Source organism: Dipodomys spectabilis, unplaced genomic scaffold (assembly GCF_019054845.1).
Source record: "Dipodomys spectabilis isolate Male_0828 unplaced genomic scaffold, ASM1905484v1 ptg000085l, whole genome shotgun sequence".
In the NCBI taxonomy this organism is placed as follows: Eukaryota; Metazoa; Chordata; class Mammalia; order Rodentia; family Heteromyidae; genus Dipodomys; species Dipodomys spectabilis.
Window position 1 is genome coordinate 8,127,085 of NW_024870762.1, and position 16,971 is coordinate 8,144,055.

Genomic DNA, 16,971 nt, shown 5'->3' on the forward strand with positions numbered 1-16,971 from the left:
GGTCATTTTAGATTGGTTTCTATCATTAAGTACCTACAAGCATGAAGTTTCAATCACTTCTAAAAGGCAGTAAGTAAGCTTCCTTCTATAAACAGAAGAACTTAGTAGTCCTTCCCTAATGTTCTTGCTGGAGTGTCTCAATAGTAATAGTAATATGGTTTGAAAAATCAAAGAATGTAAAGGATCTTTAAAGATGTTGAAGTCTACTTTTTCATAGTACCAGAAGCTAGATAATATGGAAGGTTGCCCTCTTGTTTAAATATCAACATCTGAATTGAATATGTACCATAAGAACTCTGTAAGAAACCAATAATTTTTTTAATTGTCAGAAAAAAGGACCAAGAATTTAAAAAGGTATTTTATGAAACACTAACAGCCAATATGCATGTGAAAAGATTCTCAATATCTTTAGCCACAACTAAAATATAAATAAAAACCATGAGATGCTTCTTTATACTTGCTAGAATGGCTGTGACAAACAGGGCAGTGCAAGCAAGCATTGGGATTGTAAAATGGAGCTGCCATTAGAAAACTCTTGAACTTTTTATATTTTATTTCTTTTAATATTTTAAAGCTATAGTTAGTTGTAATTTACTATAAATTCTCTCTCTCTCTTTCTCTTTTTTTTCCATTTAATAAACAGAATCTTCCTATGTTACCCAGGGCCTGGACCTGTGTTGTTGCAGCCGCGTGGCCAAACACACCAGGAAGTTCAGCATTGTTGGTAAATATGGGACCTGCTATAGTGCATCCCTCCAGAAAACGGTGAAAAAAAATTGAAATCAGCCAGCATGCAAAATACACTTGCTCTTTCTGAGGCAAAACCAAGATGAAAAGGTGAGCTGTGGGCATCTGGTATTGTGGTCCTGCATGAAAACAGTGGCTGGTGGTGCCTGGACCTAAACATAACCCCTGCCCTCACAGTCAAGTCTGCCATTAGAAGACTAAAGTAATTAAAAGACCAGTGGAAGCTCTACCATTTGAGATAGCCCTAGCCTACAATAAATAGGTTAATTTATATTGAAAAAATTCAGGAACCTTTGGATTTGTATGACTTTCCAGGAGACCACTGATTTCTTCCCAGTTTATCTACTTTGTGCCTAGGGCTTGAATTCTAGGCCCAATACAAAGAAAGAAGATACATTTGACTAAAAGCCCTCTCAGAGGATGCAGTACCCCACCTTCCCCCCCCCCCTTTGCTCTGATCCTTAAATATATATTTCCTTATGTTATTGAGATTCTTTCTCTCTTTTTCTCTCTCTGTCCTTTCTTTGTCCCTCCCTCTTTACAAATTCAAATTTATCTTGATTTTGATTCCCAAAGGTAATGGAGAGGGGTTATGCCTCAGCTGCTCATTAAACATGTGACTGTAATCAATTTACTTAACCAACCATTCAAAGGTACTTAGGAGGCTGAGATATGAGGAACATGATTCAAAGCCAGCCCAGGCAGGAAAGTTTGTGAGACTCTTATCTCCAAATAATCAGCTGAGTTCAAGCACCATGACCAACATACACACACACACACACACACGTAAGGAACTTAATATGGTCTGTACTTTTTTTTCCTTCTCACATTCCAAAAGAAACATTTTTTTTTCTCTTCTCAATCTAACCAATGTGCATTGATTCAAGATGCTACAAGCAGTCTTTTAGGGGATGTAACCATCCATTATGACCGAATTATAGAAATGCCCTTACAATATAATTTAACGATCACATTCATGCATACAATTTTCCCCTGAATGATTGTAGCAAATTATTCACAATTTATAATCTGTCAAACAATTAAAAATTAGACAACACTTTATTTTTAATGTCAATAATTACAATACAAAGAAAAGCAGCTACTTAATTTGGGGATGAAAATAAATTAGTTGAGCCTATGGGCTCAACTTGGTTGAGGAAAAAAATGACCAAAATTTGTTAGTTCTTCAGCCTTTGTCTTTGTCTGGTTTCTGGAAATGGCCACCCAAATGTAAATAACAACGATTAAAACTGGGGGAACTCAGCTATTCCTGTCACACAGCAGGAGCATGGAGACCAGATCTCTCTTCTAAGAAATGTGGATGGTGCCTGAAAATCTAGGGAGCTCGCAGAAGCCATTGTCCCTCAAGGAACCGTCGGGATCCTTTTTCTCCACTGGAAATGGTCTTGGCCTTGGTCGCCACCAAACTGAGCCAGTAGCTGAGTTCCTGGGAAATTGTCCAGAAGCTTAGAGTTGCTTGTCCCAGAACCTTTGCGAGGTCTGTAGAGCTCAGATCTGTCTCCTCTAACACCCGAGCCTCTTCCACTTTGCTTGCCTCGCCATCCTGATTGTTGCCTGTCTAAAAAGAATGGACCATTGTGAATTTGGTGATGCCCCAGGAGCAGCGAGGGACTTTCAGGAGCGAGCAAGCCACCGTGCTCTCCATCACCACACTCCACCAAACACAAGGTGAATTGATTTCGTTGGATAAATTTTCTGAAAGAAGAAAAGAAAATTGGGAACCTTGTTAATAATTCGCTGACACCAGGAGGATCCTCGCTGTCCACTTCCAAGACCAAATCTGCCAAAGGGCCCCTGATTTTCTTTTTCCTGTGGCACGGAGAGGAGCATGACTCCAGCCACGAAAGCGGGACAAGTCCATCAGCTGCTCCAGGTCAATTTCAGCCCAGCTGAGCTCCAGTGTCCAGCTTCTCCCTCTCCATCCTTTGTGGATCTTTCCAGAGTCAGAAGGAGAAGCCTTTCTGGTGAACTTTCTTTTTTCTGTATTTTCTAAGCTTAGAGAAGGCGAGTTCGAGAAGTGTATTTTCTAAGCGAAAAGCAAAATTTCTTTTTGATAGCGAGCAAAGCTGTTGTTTTGTCCTTCCAACTACAGCTTGGTGGGAGGCAGGAAAGGGGAAGTGGAAAACGAGGAGAACTTTAAAGTCAGCTTTACTTGGTTGTAATCAAATTTAACAAAAGATCTCTTTAGGTAGGGAGGAAAAAAAAGAATGTGAAGGAACTTTCATGAAATCAAAAAAATTCCCTTTGCTGTCTGGCCGGTTAGCTCAGTTGGTTAGAGCATGGTGCTAATAACGCCAAGGTCGCGGGTTCGATCCCCGTACGGGCCAGGGAGTACCTCCCCTTTTCTTTCCTCACTAGTGAAAATAATTGCTGCTAGCTATGTATATGGGGGGGCCAACAGTAAAAGTATGTAAAACCTGCACAGGGTTGGAGGTGGGGGTGGGGAGTCCATCAAAGGTCATACTTTCAGTTACTGTAGTATATACAAGTGTCTTCCACTTACGGTTAGAACTCAGTTAATCTTCAGCTCACATTGTTATCACCTCATTTTCCCTTTTCCTTTACTTTCTTCTTGTTCCCTTTTCCATCTCTTCTTTTCCTTTTCCCTTGACAATTTTTTTTTTTAGAATTATTATTTTTCGATCTTCAGGCCTCAGAGAATTCTGACAAGAGCATTATGAACTGATGGTATGAAGATTATCAGTGTGTTTTCAAACACTGGGGTTTAGTTTGGTAAACAAATTCACACATATAAGGAAAACAAACCCTGTCAAGTTTGGCATTTATGGCAAGATGATGGGGGCCATTTTATAGAATACACAAGACTTCAGATATAAAAAATAAATGACAAATATAATCTCAGAGGCAAATGAAATTTAGACATCCTAGATTTGAAAAAGGAATGTTTTCATGAGGATGAAACCACTGTTACATTAAAAAAAAAATACAAATCAAATCTCTTTTAGAGAGAATTATTTCTCTCAAGTATAGCCCTTTAGAACAGAACTGATTCTGTTCTTTTGGGGAGAAGAAGGGGTCTAGGGAAGCAGTTTGGGGACTGGGTGATGTTCAGTTGGTAAGTGGGTTGTATAATCTGTGGAAACTTTATTTGAAGCAGACTTCTCCAGCATGGTTGACTGGCACTCCTAGATTTGACCTTCACTGAAATGAGTCCATCCTTGATTGGCTGAAGGAAATGAGGATCTTTGATAGATTAAGTTAGTTTGAAACAGAGCAATTTATTTTCTTAACTTTATGGTTATTTTGTGATAAGAATACTTTGCTTTTGGCCTGGGAACATAACTCATTAGTTGAGTGCTGGTCTAGCATGTACAAGGTTTCAAAATTTGCTTTGGCTTAAAAGTATATAATTATATAAACATGTATTTTTAATGTCTAAATAATATATAGAATGAAATTTTTGTTTTATATCTGCATCTTTCTGCACATTTTAGATACCCTTACTGACTTCCAATTCAGTAATGAGATGAAGAGCAGAAGTGGAGTTAAGTTGATAAGGATGGATGAAGTTTGGGGATGTAACCATGATTATGGTTTTAGTGATGGTAAAATTAGGGTAAAAAATTCTGGAAAATGTATTGAGCACATACTGAGTAATAAAAATAATCATTTTCATTTTGATCTTTCTGTATCAAATGAACCAGAAATAACTAGCTACATTCTGATGGCCTTATTGAATTTATGACTCATTATTTTCTTTTCCTTCTATGTTCTCTCTACTGTCTGTTGAACATGAAACATCTTTCCATTTATTTATTTCTTTGATTTCTTTCATCAGAGTTTTATGGTTTTTCTATGTAGATCATACACATACTTTGTTAGATTTATTGCCCGGTATTTAACTTTTGGGGGTGCTAATGTGTTTTTAATTTGAAATTCCACTTGTTTATTGCTGGTGTAAAGGAATGTGACTGATATTTGTAAAGTAGCCTTTTAATTTACAACTCTGCTACAATTGTTTATTTGGTTTAGATGTTTTCTTCTCTTATTTTTTGCCCTCAGGCCATTGCCAGACAATATGTCTGGATTGAACCTCTGAAGAAGAGATGTGTGAAAACCACTATTGCTCATCTGATATGTGCATCAGTCCAAATGGGACTCAACTAGTTTGGTCAAGTCCAACTTATCAGTATCACAAACTAATGAGCCAAACAGATTCTAATTGTTTTAAACTATTGAATTGAGATGGTTTGTAAAACAGTATTACTTTTCAGAAAATACAGGCACTTTCAAAAGGCATGCCATTTAAAAAAAAATAGGCTGAAGATGCAGCAGCATCTATTAAATGGCATTAGTGACAGAGGAAGCTGGTGCATTGCCACATCTCTTACTCCACCATCGACTTCTCATGTCTGCCCACTGTTTTAAATTTTAGTATGGCTTTTTAGAATGAGTCTTCACATATTCTTATCCTGAAAAGGAAACATAACAGAGAAGTGATGCATGGAATCAAAATCTACTGGTGAGAGGTTGCTATTAAGAGTTTTGGAAAAAAAGGTCCCAGACTCCTTAAAGAAATGTTGACCTCTTCTGTCAATGAATTACTAATGACGTAAAGACTTTTTTTTTTTTGTGGGGCTTGAACTCTGGGCCTGGGTGATGTTCATGTGCTCTTCAGCTCAAGGTGAGTGCTCTACTGCTAGAGCTACAGCATCATTTCCGGTTTTCTCATGGCTTATTGGAGATAAAGAGTCTCACAGATGTTCCTGCTTGTGCAGGCTTTGAACTGAGATCCTCAGATCTCAGCCTCCTGAGTAGCTAGGATTACAGGCATGAGCCACCAGCAGGTAATTTCCTAGGATTTTTGGCATCACCATTTCAGGGCAAGATAACTAATGACCTCTACATGTGAATGATCAGCTCCAAATTCTTATTTTTCTTTACTTCTCAGAGCTCTATTTTTTTTCTTAAACATCAAGACATTGCTGTCCTAATTGTCTTTTTACCTCACTTGGCTCCCCCTCAATATTTTTGTTTTCGAGTCACATTTTTTATGATAGAATTGCTCAGAGGTTGGTCCTTGGACCCCCTTTCTACATACTTCCTCTCTGATGAGTTCATTTATTCTCATGTCTTAAATACCGTCTATCCCATTCCATTCAGAAATACATATCTTCAGTCCAGACCATTCCATTAAACTCCAGATTTGTGTACTCAACCAATTCCTCAGCATTGCACATTAAAATACACACACACAATAAAACAAAACAACAAAAACCCAGTGGTTGTTTCTATTATTCTTTGGATGGAAAACAGATTTCCCAGTTTTTCCTTCATCATTTTGCTACATCCACTTGTCCCCAACCTCTTATTGTATCTGTGTAAATTTTATCAGAACAAAAGGTGAAATGAAGAAGAAAAAGAAGAAGAGGAGGAGGGGGTGGGGGAAGAAAGGCCTACAAGGCACCACTTGGAAGAACCTAGTTACATCTTTGCCTACTCCTAATCTCCATCCACTTATCAGCAGTTATTAGCAGATTAATCACCTTACTCCAGCCTTGGAGATTTTTACTCCTGGCAGATGGGCTGAACACAAAGGTCAGTTCCTCCCCCTAGGCACCGCCCACCGCAGCCTGAAGCAGTTCTTGCTAAACTCCTTGTAAGGAATAGCACGCGAAAACGAATTGAAGGTAGTATGAGATATACCTCTCTGATCCTATTATTATTTAAATCAAAGGTCTTGGTCTGCCCCAAAAAATGTAAGAGAAAGGAACATATTTTGGCAGAATTTCCTGAAGTTGAATGAAAAGCTTTGTTTCCGCCCGGTTTCGAACCGGGGACCTTTCGCGTGTTAGGCGAACGTGATAACCACTACACTACGGAAACCTCTCTCGAAGAGCGATCTTACATTACCCTACTAGTTAAGAAAAGGAACCAACGAATCCAAACTAAAATCTATCCTTTCCTTAGGGACTTCCGCGCCATCGCCCCCGGCCCCACCCCACCCTCGCCCTTATTTTCTTTTCTGAGTTGCGACCTCATTCATCTATACTTTCTGATTCTTAAAAACAGCAATACTATGTCTAGATCCCCAATTCCTTCCACACAAGCCTCAGGGAGAAAAACCTCAGGCAGTCTCCTGGAAATTTCTATTTCCACGAATTTCTTGGCATGTTCTATGCCAAGACTTGGGTGAGATGCTTGGACTCCTTATCTCTTGCTGACTGAAAATTAGACTAGAAATCTCTTGAGTCTTTTTTCCCCTTTGTTCAGGCAATCTGTCAGGACTTTGGTAGTGAGATTCATACAAACTTTCAATAATTCATAAAGGAAATTTAAAAAATGTTTTTCTAATATCAGAGGGATTAGTTACTGTTAGGTAATGAGTATATTTCTTTTTGGACAATATCACCCCTTCCCTTGCTCTCTCCCAGTTTTTTCCTCCCTTCCCCACCCACAAGTTCATTTTCCACATGTCTAGTGGGTACCACTGCTGCATTCTTTCACTCTTTGTCCCTCAATTTCTCTGCCCTCTCTTACCCTCCCAAAGATAGATAAAAGAACAAACAAGACAAAAAAAGAAAGAAAAGAAAAACAGCAATAAAAAAAACCCTCTTGTTTCGATTTCTTGGAGTTATGAAGATCCTTTCTTAAAGATTGGAAAGTTTTAGGTCCAAACAGGAAAAAATTATTAATTAGGACCAATTATTAGTGAACAAATATCTACGTACATGCATATTTATAATAAATACATATATGTACGAGTACATACATTTAAACACCCAAACACAAACCCCCAAACCTAAATAAATAATAACCATTAATATGTTTAACCTGAAATACCATTTCAATATGTAACCAATAAAATAAAAAAAATTTAAGTAAAAAAAAATCGGTACTAATTTTTTTTTTGTTGGTCATGGAGCTTGAACTCTTGGCTTAGACACTGTCCCCGAGTTCTTCAACTTAAGGCTAGTGTTCTACCACTTGAGCCATGGCACCACCTCCAGCTTTCTGGTGGTTAATTGTAGATCAGTCTCACAGACTTCACTGCCTGGGCTGGCTTTGAACCATGATCCTCAGATCACAGACCCCTGAGTAGCTAGGATTACCACTTGCACCCAGCTGTAGTATTTTTTTTTAACCATTAGTATGTTTAACCTCAAATATTATTTCAACATGTAACCAGTAAAGCAAAACTTTAAAAGTAAAAACACTTCTTTTGGTACTCAAGCTTGTGTTAGTGGCTATGGTTTAAGACAGCTCAGCCCTAAAACATTCTAGAAAAAAAAGGAAAAAAATTCTTTCTTCACTATATAATGCTGGTAGTTTTTGGAGTAAAGGTGTGAATCAGGCATGTGAGTGGAATTGTATTAAAAATCTTTTTGTTCTAGAGTGAGCTGGTATCTTTATTAAACAAACCACTGCCACCAAAACTAAGCTACTTGACAAAAACCACATGTTTATGATAGAGAATACAAAAGCAAGATCGCAAATCTTGAGAGTAGGTCAGTTACCTCCGTTGACTCAAGCCTTATGATAAGGATGTTAAGGTTGAATTTCACTCCCCAACCCCAACCGGTGCTACCTTTCCGGGCCCCCTTCTATCAGTGGAAGTTCCTATTTGGTAATAAGCATGACCAGCTAATATAATGGTGCTAACGATATGGTGGACACACCAGCAGCACCTTGCTAAACATTAATGGGCCACATTCAAGAATCAGTGTAGCATCTCTGGGATGAGGCCCAGAAAACTGCACTTGATGCTCTGTCTTTCCCAGTGGTTCTCCGGTGTGCTAACTTTAGGAGAGCGTTTCCTTTTTGCAAGCTCCAAATCCTTTCCCATCCGCTTTCCTTCTCAGCAATACAAAGATGAAATCAAGGTCTGGGCTTGGGACAGGTTCATGGTTTTATTCCTTGATACCTCTTACGATGCACATTATTCAGCACCAATACGTCCTTTCGAGATAAATATGGTGCTTAACACAATTTTGTTGTTGTTTTGTTCTTGTTCTGAGTTCACCTTGACTTTCCTTCCAGGCTTTTCCACTCTCCTTCACAGATATAAGGACTCCCATTCGAAACTGTTTAATCAGACACTACGGTAAAGCTGTCACTTTCCGGGTGATGGATTTCTTTCCAAGCTTACCTTTGCTCCTACCGGTCTTGGGCAGTGAAACTCCCGCGCTCTTCTTGGTGATCGTGTGTGCAGAAGTGGATGGGGATGTGGTTGAAACGCGTTCGCAGTCACACAGGTCGAGTGTTTATCCATATCAATAATTTCTGTGTTCTGACCCCCCCCCACGCGTGACACTGTCTTTTCATTTACGCACAGCTGCGTTTTCTTGATCTACAGTGTGAACACTCCCTTCTCTTTTCCTCCAGGATGAATGCTCTGGCACGGAACTTCGTAAGGAAATATTTCTCAATGCTTATTGTTTTTGTTCGATGGTTCCTTAATGTACCCCCTGGCTTCCAGCTGCACGCGGTGCTGGGGTAGTTATTCTTCACTAGGAATACAATTAAATCGGAGCAAAAAAAGAAACAGGTTGAGTAAAATTGCCTAAATTCAAACTGACTAAAATGCACCGTATGCGAGGGTGGATTTCCCATGGCGCAATTGCTTGGAACGATTAATTGGAAGTTTAACAACAACACATTGGGAAACGGAAACACGTTTTGTCGGGACAGGGTAGTGAGGTTTAAGGGGATTGAGGTCCGACGATGATCAGCGGAAAGAATGAGGTGGAGATGAATGCAGTCGCTTTACTTAATGTGCTTGTGAAAATGGATCCTGGTAACCAGAGGGGATGGTGGAGTTGGGATAGATGGTCGGGGAGAATGAAGGAAGGGGTGACTTTGATCTGTATTGTACACATAAATCAAGATCTTCAATTAAAACCCTTTGGACAACTTATTTAAAGACAATAAAAATAAATAAGTTAAGAAGTTCGTAAGTTACGTCCACTTAAAATATATAAAGGATTTTTTTCTGCTTTAGAGTATCATATAATTCATTCATTAATTTGTGCCTTCAATTTCACTGATCATTCACTAAAGAGTTTCATTTTTCTTCCACATTTACATTGGATACTGATGCTAGGTATGGATCAGTAATGAGTGATTGAAACTTTTAAAAACTGATTTACCTAAAAAAGGATGTGGAGTGCATTCTTGAAGTTTTAATCACGTTCTCTACCTCATTCTCAAAAAAAAAAAAGCATAATTCATTTTGGATAAATTAAGACTTCTTGCAGCAGAAAAGATATTGGTAAATTCCTTCTACTCCTCCTCTAAATTAGGCAAAATGGATACAAGAGTTCAATAAAGGCAAACATTTTAAGAACCAAACTCACTCAGGAACTTTGAAATCTGGAGTTACAATATGAAAGAACATCTAGTCACCAATGAAATTTTTTTGCAAACAGTATTTAAGGGATCAGTGTAGGTGAAATAGGCATGTGAAAAAAGTTCTTTTTAATTCTTAAAAATGGGGGCAGTAGAAGAAGCAGTCGAGGTTTCTAGTGCACCCACAGAGTGGTGAAGATAGCCTTTATCCTTTGTTCCTTCCAGTACATTTGTGGTCTTAGCCTCATTGCTCATCTTTTTTTTTTGTTGTTGTTGTTTCATTTTTGCACAATGTTTTCAAGCATTCCTGGACCAAGGGCATATGAGCACGCATGTACACACAGGCACACGGACCTGGACACACTGGTAATTGTGACCCTGGATATTTTAGGTTCCCATTTATCAGTGTGGTTTTGTTTGTTCTTTTTTCATACCAGAAAATGGTTTAAGGAAGCTACCTGAATTTCTGTCAGCATAATTTTTTATTTTTTTCATATCTTTTGAAACAATGTTTTCTGCCTTTCTATGTCATTAAGATCTACCACTGCTTTCAGAATATAGCATCCTCAATATGGAAACCTACAGGTATTCAACTGTGAATCGTGGAGGGAAAACAACAACAACTCCCCCCAACAACTACACTGCCAATAGAAATAGAAACAAAAACACCACTATCAACAGGAATAATCTGAAAAGACAGAAGGAAAGGGCCACCATGGCACCCTGTTTCCCTCCTCTTGCTTGGGGAAGGAGATGTAAAGCTGGAACTCAGGAAATGCTGGGAGCAGGATTTAAGCATACACTGGGAAAACCTGTTGGGAGCCAAGAAAGTGTATGGAAAGATTCCTCCAGCCCTAAGCAAACAACATTTGGCTAACCATAAATATTTCTCTTATCTCCAGCCCTAAGCAAAAGGCGCCTGGCTAACCATAAATATTTCTTAGAAAAACCACAGGATGTACTTTTAAGACTAGCACAACGGCCAAAGGAAAAGCATGACCCATCCCCTGACCTCGGGACTTCTCACCCTTGCTTCTGCAAAATTTTTTCATTCTTCCCCTTCCCACTGCCCCTGTGGGTATAAAAACCCTACCCCGAGCTCAATAAAGCAGACCTTGACGCGACTCAGACTGACTTTGTCTTTCTTTATGCGCTTGGTCTCGTTTCTCTCTCACCCCCATTGGTTTCTTAGGAGGTGCCTCCTCGAGCCTAACGAATAACTGAACCTGCTGGACGGGTCAAGTGGCGCCCAACGTGGGGCTCGAGGCACGGTGACCTACCCGACGGCGCTGGAGACGGGGACCCCAAATCATTTAAAGGTAGAGACGCCCACATCTCATCACTCGTGCACCATAGGAAGTCTTGAGGTAAGTTCTGCCGTTCAATCAACCATGGGAAAAACGTTGTCTAAAGAGGCTTTATTTATAAAGGAAATGAAGGGAGCTCTTAGGGAGAGAGGAATAAGAGTAAAAAGAAAGGATCGTAAAATTTTTTTGTTTTGTCGGGGAAAAATGTCCTTGGCTAATTTTGAGCGGCCCGGACATTCATCCCCTTACCTGGAATAAAGTAGGGAAAAATATTAATGATTTAGCGGCTAAAGGAGAAGAAATTCCCGAGGCCTTTTTTAGTTTTTATGGGATTATCAGGGACATTTTAAAAGAGGTAGAAAAGGGAAGAGATGGTGCCCGCTTATTGATTTTAACGGAGGACTATCTAACCGAGTCGCAATGTCCGTCTCGTAAAAGCGAAACTAAAGATGAAAATAACACCGCCGCTTTGCCCGGCTCGCGTACTCCTTCTATAATAGACAAGCCGATCCCTGCGGCTCACTTAAGACCTCCTCTAATTCCTAACAATGAAAAGACCACGCCCCCGAAGAGACTGGAGAATGAAAAGTCCGGGCCCCCCTCTGAGGACAAAACGATAGTTGCCACCAAAAAGGTTAAAGAGATAGAGCCATCTCCACCAGCCAAACCTTATCAACAAATTTACCCTGTTATTTACAAAAATCCCCCTAACGATGATTGGCTTGACCCCTCATCTGGGATAGATTTAGAAGAACAAGCAGCACGTTATGAGGAAGAAAGATATGGCCCTCAACCTGCCCCTCAGATTTATACACTTACAAAAAATCAGAAAACCAGGACTCTTAGTTGGCCCTCCTCTCCACCTTATGCAGACCCCTTTCTCCCATCTGCCCCACCACAAGAGATGTCAGACACATCTCCTGTCCTTTCCGGGGCTAAAGGTCTCCTTAAAACTAAAGATTCTCTTTTAAAACAAGTCACAGAATTGAGAGACGTTCTCCATTTAAAAAAGGAATTACGCGACCTTACTTCCCAAATTCAAAATTTACAAGAAGATCTCACCAGCGAGACTATTATAACCCCTCGCTCTGTTACCTCTGGTAAAAAGCCTGCCAGGACACCTTCGGTCTTAAGAGGCCGCACAAACAAACCCAGACTTAAAATGCCAACTGCCCCCCTTCTTTTTCCTGTAATAACTCGTTCTGGCTCCCAATCTCAAGATCAAGATGGACAGGCTGACACCACTGAAGAACAGGAGGAGGAACAAGACCAGGGTTCCTCTGCCTCCGAGGAGGAGGAAGACACCCAGGAAGAGATAAGGGAAGGTCAGGATAACATTCAGATTATATATAAAAAATTAAAATTTAAACATATTAAGGAATTACATTCAGCAGTTAAAAATTATGGGATTAATGCCCCTTTTACCTCATTGGTACTGGAGGGAGTAGGGGGAGGAGGACACCTGCTGCCTCATGAATGGAATAAGATTGTACAATCGGTCCTGACCAGAGGTCAATATTTAACCTGGAAGGCTGAATTTATAGATAAGGCAGAGGCTCAGGCTATCATAAACAAAAAACATGTTCAGATGGCCTCATGGACTTCTGATAAGATTACAGGAAAAGGCAAATATGCTTCAGAAGAAAAACAACAAAAACTCCCTGCAGGCATATTAGTTCAAACCGCTCAAGCAGCCTTGGCAGCTTGGAGGGCTGTGCCCGCTGCAGGGGCAATGACCACCTCCCTTTCCAAGATTGTTCAAGGCACTAATGAACCATATGCCCAGTTTGTTGCTAGATTGCTAGAAGCAGCAGAAAAAATATTGGGTAGTGACGATATGGACAATATATTTGTTAAGCAATTGGCCCTAAAAAATGCCAATACAGCCTGTAAAGCTGTGTTAAGGGGAAAAGCCAAAGCCTTGGATCTTAATGGTATGATTAAACTTTGTAATGATGTGGATTCTTTTGAACATAAAATTTCCAAATCTATTAACCTGGCCATTAGGGCCATGTTTCAAGCTCAGACCCAACCTCCTGGAAAAGTAGGACAGACGTTCAGTTCCAAAGGCTGTTTTAAATGTGGACAACTTGGACACTTTGTTAAGGAATGTCCCATCACCCTGATGGGAGGTGCCCCGCTGGTCGCCTCACAGGCTAAGATCTCCGGAAGGCCTCCTCCTGGACTATGTCCTAAATGCAAAAGAGGCCGTCATTGGGCTAGAGATTGCAAATCCCAGACCGATGTTAATGGCCAACCCCTGTCGGGAAACGGGCTACGGGCCCGACATGGGGCCCTGTCAGTCCTCCACAGCAACAAATAGCTTTTACCACCCACAGCCGGCCACCTGCCCAAGCAACCGTGACTCAGGCTTATGCCGAGCCACGGCAGGTAGCGCAGGACTGGACCTCTGTTCCCCCACCACCAGGATTATAACTCCAGAAGAGGGAACGGTCATCATAGAATCAGGAGAATTTGGGCCTCCCCCACCAGGGATGTTTTTTCTTATCATAGGCCGAGCTTCAAGCTCTTTACAGGAACTTACAGTCCTCCCCTCAATAGTTGACGCCGACTATTCAGGCCCATTAAAATTCTTGGTCCAAGCCTCCCAAGGTCCACTAACCATTCCTGCAGGTCGACGTATTGCACAAGCCCTCCCTTTGCCTATGATAGGACAATTCCCATATAAACATTCCCAACGTGGTACTTCTGCTCCAGGGTCATCAGACATATTTTGGGTACACCAACTGACAGAGTCTCCACCTACCCTAAAACTTTCCCTAGAAGGAAAACCATTCCTTGGCCTTTTAGATATGGGAGCTGACGCCACCGTCATCGCCCGAAAACATTGGCCTGATTCTTGGCCTTTAGAGCCTACCGCCACACATTTAAAAGGCATTGGACAAATCCAAGACACGCTTCAAAGCTCAAAAATTTTAAATTGGGCTGATTCGGAAGGAAATACTGAAACTATTAAGCCTTTTGTGGTAGAAGGGCTGCCTGTCAACCTGTTGGGTTTAATTCCTCTTCTTGTCTCTACAAAACCTTTCAAAATAATAGCTATGATATTGATGTAGGAGTCCCTCCTTTTACCGATTGCACAACACTTTTTAATCAGTCTGACTCCTCCACCCCCCTTTGTCCGCCCCCCAGTCAGGTTTTTGTTTGTGGTAATAATATGACATATACTGTACTCCCCCAAAATTGGACAGGCCTGTGTGTCCTGGTCACTTTACTTCCTGATATTGATTTGATCCCTGGAGATGAGCTGGTGCCCCTTCCTGCCTTCGATACTTTTATCCCACGAGCCAAGAGGGCAGTACAGTTTGTCCCCCTATTGGTGGGCCTTGGGGTGACTGGTGCTTTAGGCCCTGGAACTGCGGGATTGGCCACTGCCGTCTCCTCATATTCTGAACTTTCACAACAATTAGCTGATGATATTACTAAAGTTTATCAATCTGTTAAAGACCTGCAGGATCAGTTAGATTCATTAGCTGAAGTGGTTTTCAAAATCGCAGAGGGCTGGACTTGTTAACTGCCGACAGAGGTGGTATATGTTTAACCTTACAGGAAAAATGCTGCTTCTATGCCAATAAGTCAGACATTGTGAGAGATCGAGTTAAAAAACATCAAGAAGAACTTGAAAAACGACGACACGAGTTTTTTGAACGACCTATCTGAAAAGCTTGGGGGGGCTTCCTGCCTTATGTTCTTCCTGTCCTGGGTCCACTTGTGGGAATACTTCTGCTTGTTTCTTTTGGCCCTTGGGCTTTCCAGCGCCTTACGCGCTTTGTTAAGGAACAAATAGACTCGGCCCTTCCAAAAAATTTGATCTCGGTGCATTATCATCGCTTAGAGACTCAGGAGGACCCCACGGAGCACACCGCGGTCACCCCTAGAGAAGGACTGCAATTCCATACACTTCTTCCCTAATGATTCCCAAAAAGCTAGAAAACATCCAATAATGGGAGTATTATGGAGCTTACCCTGGATAGCACTACATACAGAGGCCGTACAGGCCGGCTCAACAAGGCATGTAGCCAGTGGTAAGGTGGCCCTCCATATAGCCTAAGACAGGATGTTTTCTCATAACCTACCTTTGGAGAATTTGTTGATAAAACAGGTAAATGGCTTACCACAACCCAGGGGAAACCTTCCCCCCGAGGATGATGCCTTTTCTCTTACAGATGCAGCTAGAACTCCAGACTTGGACCTTCCTGTTTGAATTTATTAAATAACAGATTAATCTCTTGTCTTCTAAGCCCATACAGGTTCATCACCATCACCTCGATATGGCGGACTAAGGCATTGAGATCAAGGATTTACCCCAGGCTTTTAATTAGTGCTTTGCCGTGAGCTTGTTCCAGTGGGAAAGAGCCCCCCCCCCTTTTTTTTATTTAGAAAATCCTTCTTCTTATTCATAACTTCTGACCATTCAATGGGCAAGACCTATTGCCATAAGGGATAGGTTCGCCCCTCCTCCTATAGGCCCCTCCGCTTGGGGGAGGATACACCTATGGGAGGAAGAAAAAATGCTCTAATCAAGGGTGCAGGTAAGACTGCAGGGGGATGGATCCGCGAGATCCCAAAACCCAAGACCCCTGAGTGGCAAGCTCTGGTGCATGACGGTTGGCATACATACCCACGAGCCGTCTCCTCAAAAACATGCCAAGGCCTGTAAAACTCCCCTCCCCGAGTGAGGATGCTTGCTCGGGAGCGGAAAAAAAACCCTGGGCCCTTAGAGGAACAGAGCCTCTGTCACCCCCTTAAAAAGAGCAGCCAACAATTGATGGTCAATTTTCTAAATAAAAAAGGGGGAATTGTTGGGAGCCAAGAAAGTGTATGGAAAGATAAGATTCCTCCAGCCCTAAGCAAACAACATTTGGCTAACCATAAATATTCCTCCAGCCCTAAGCAAACAACATTTGACTAACCATAAATATTTCTCTTATCTCCAGCCCTAAGCAAAAGGCGCCTGGCTAACCATAAATATGTCTTAGAAAAACTACAGGATGTACTTTTAAGACTAGCACAACGGCCAAAGGAAAAGCATGACCCATCCCTGACCCCGGGACTTCTCACCCTTGTTTCTGCAAAATTTTTTCATTCTTCCCCTTCCCACCGCCCCTGTGGGTATAAAAACCCTACCCCGAGCTCAATAAAGCAGACCTTGACGCGACTCAGACTGACTTTGTCTTTCTTTATGCGCTTGGTCTCGTTTCTCTCTCACCCCCATTGGTTTCTTAGGAGGTGCCTCCTCGAGCCTAACGAATAACTGGACCTGCTGGACGGGTCAAAAACCCATTGGATTTTTCAGTCCAATGCCTTAACCACTCAGCCACCACACCTCAAAATATACATGTTGAAAAATATTTATAAAATAAAAAAATAAATACTCAAGGCCCCATGAAGCTGTAACACTTTGTTAAAAATATATTTGACAAATTTCCTTAGTAATACACAAAGGAAAGTCTCATCAGATCTTTCTACCCAATCCCTTGCCATTCTTAGTTTGACTCTATTCACCAGGTTGTAAAATCTCACTTCTTTTGAGAGAAGACAATATGTATAACTTCATCACACCAAT

The 16,971-nt window shown here is 41.1% G+C and overlaps 2 non-coding genes and 1 pseudogene across 2 annotated transcripts; 2 read left to right on the top strand and 1 right to left on the bottom strand.

Annotated features, from left to right (window-relative positions):
• Window positions 1-41: 41 nt before the first annotated feature.
• Window positions 42-989, top strand: LOC122111236 (annotated as a pseudogene).
• A 2,032-nt stretch (window positions 990-3,021) lies between these two features.
• On the top strand, window positions 3,022-3,095 carry Trnai-aau. Its single transcript has one exon. It is a non-coding gene; the product is annotated as a tRNA-Ile (tRNA).
• Window positions 3,096-6,542: 3,447 nt separating this feature from the next.
• On the bottom strand, window positions 6,543-6,615 carry Trnav-aac. Its single transcript has one exon. It is a non-coding gene; the product is annotated as a tRNA-Val (tRNA).
• Between the last annotated feature and the right edge of the window lie 10,356 nt (window positions 6,616-16,971).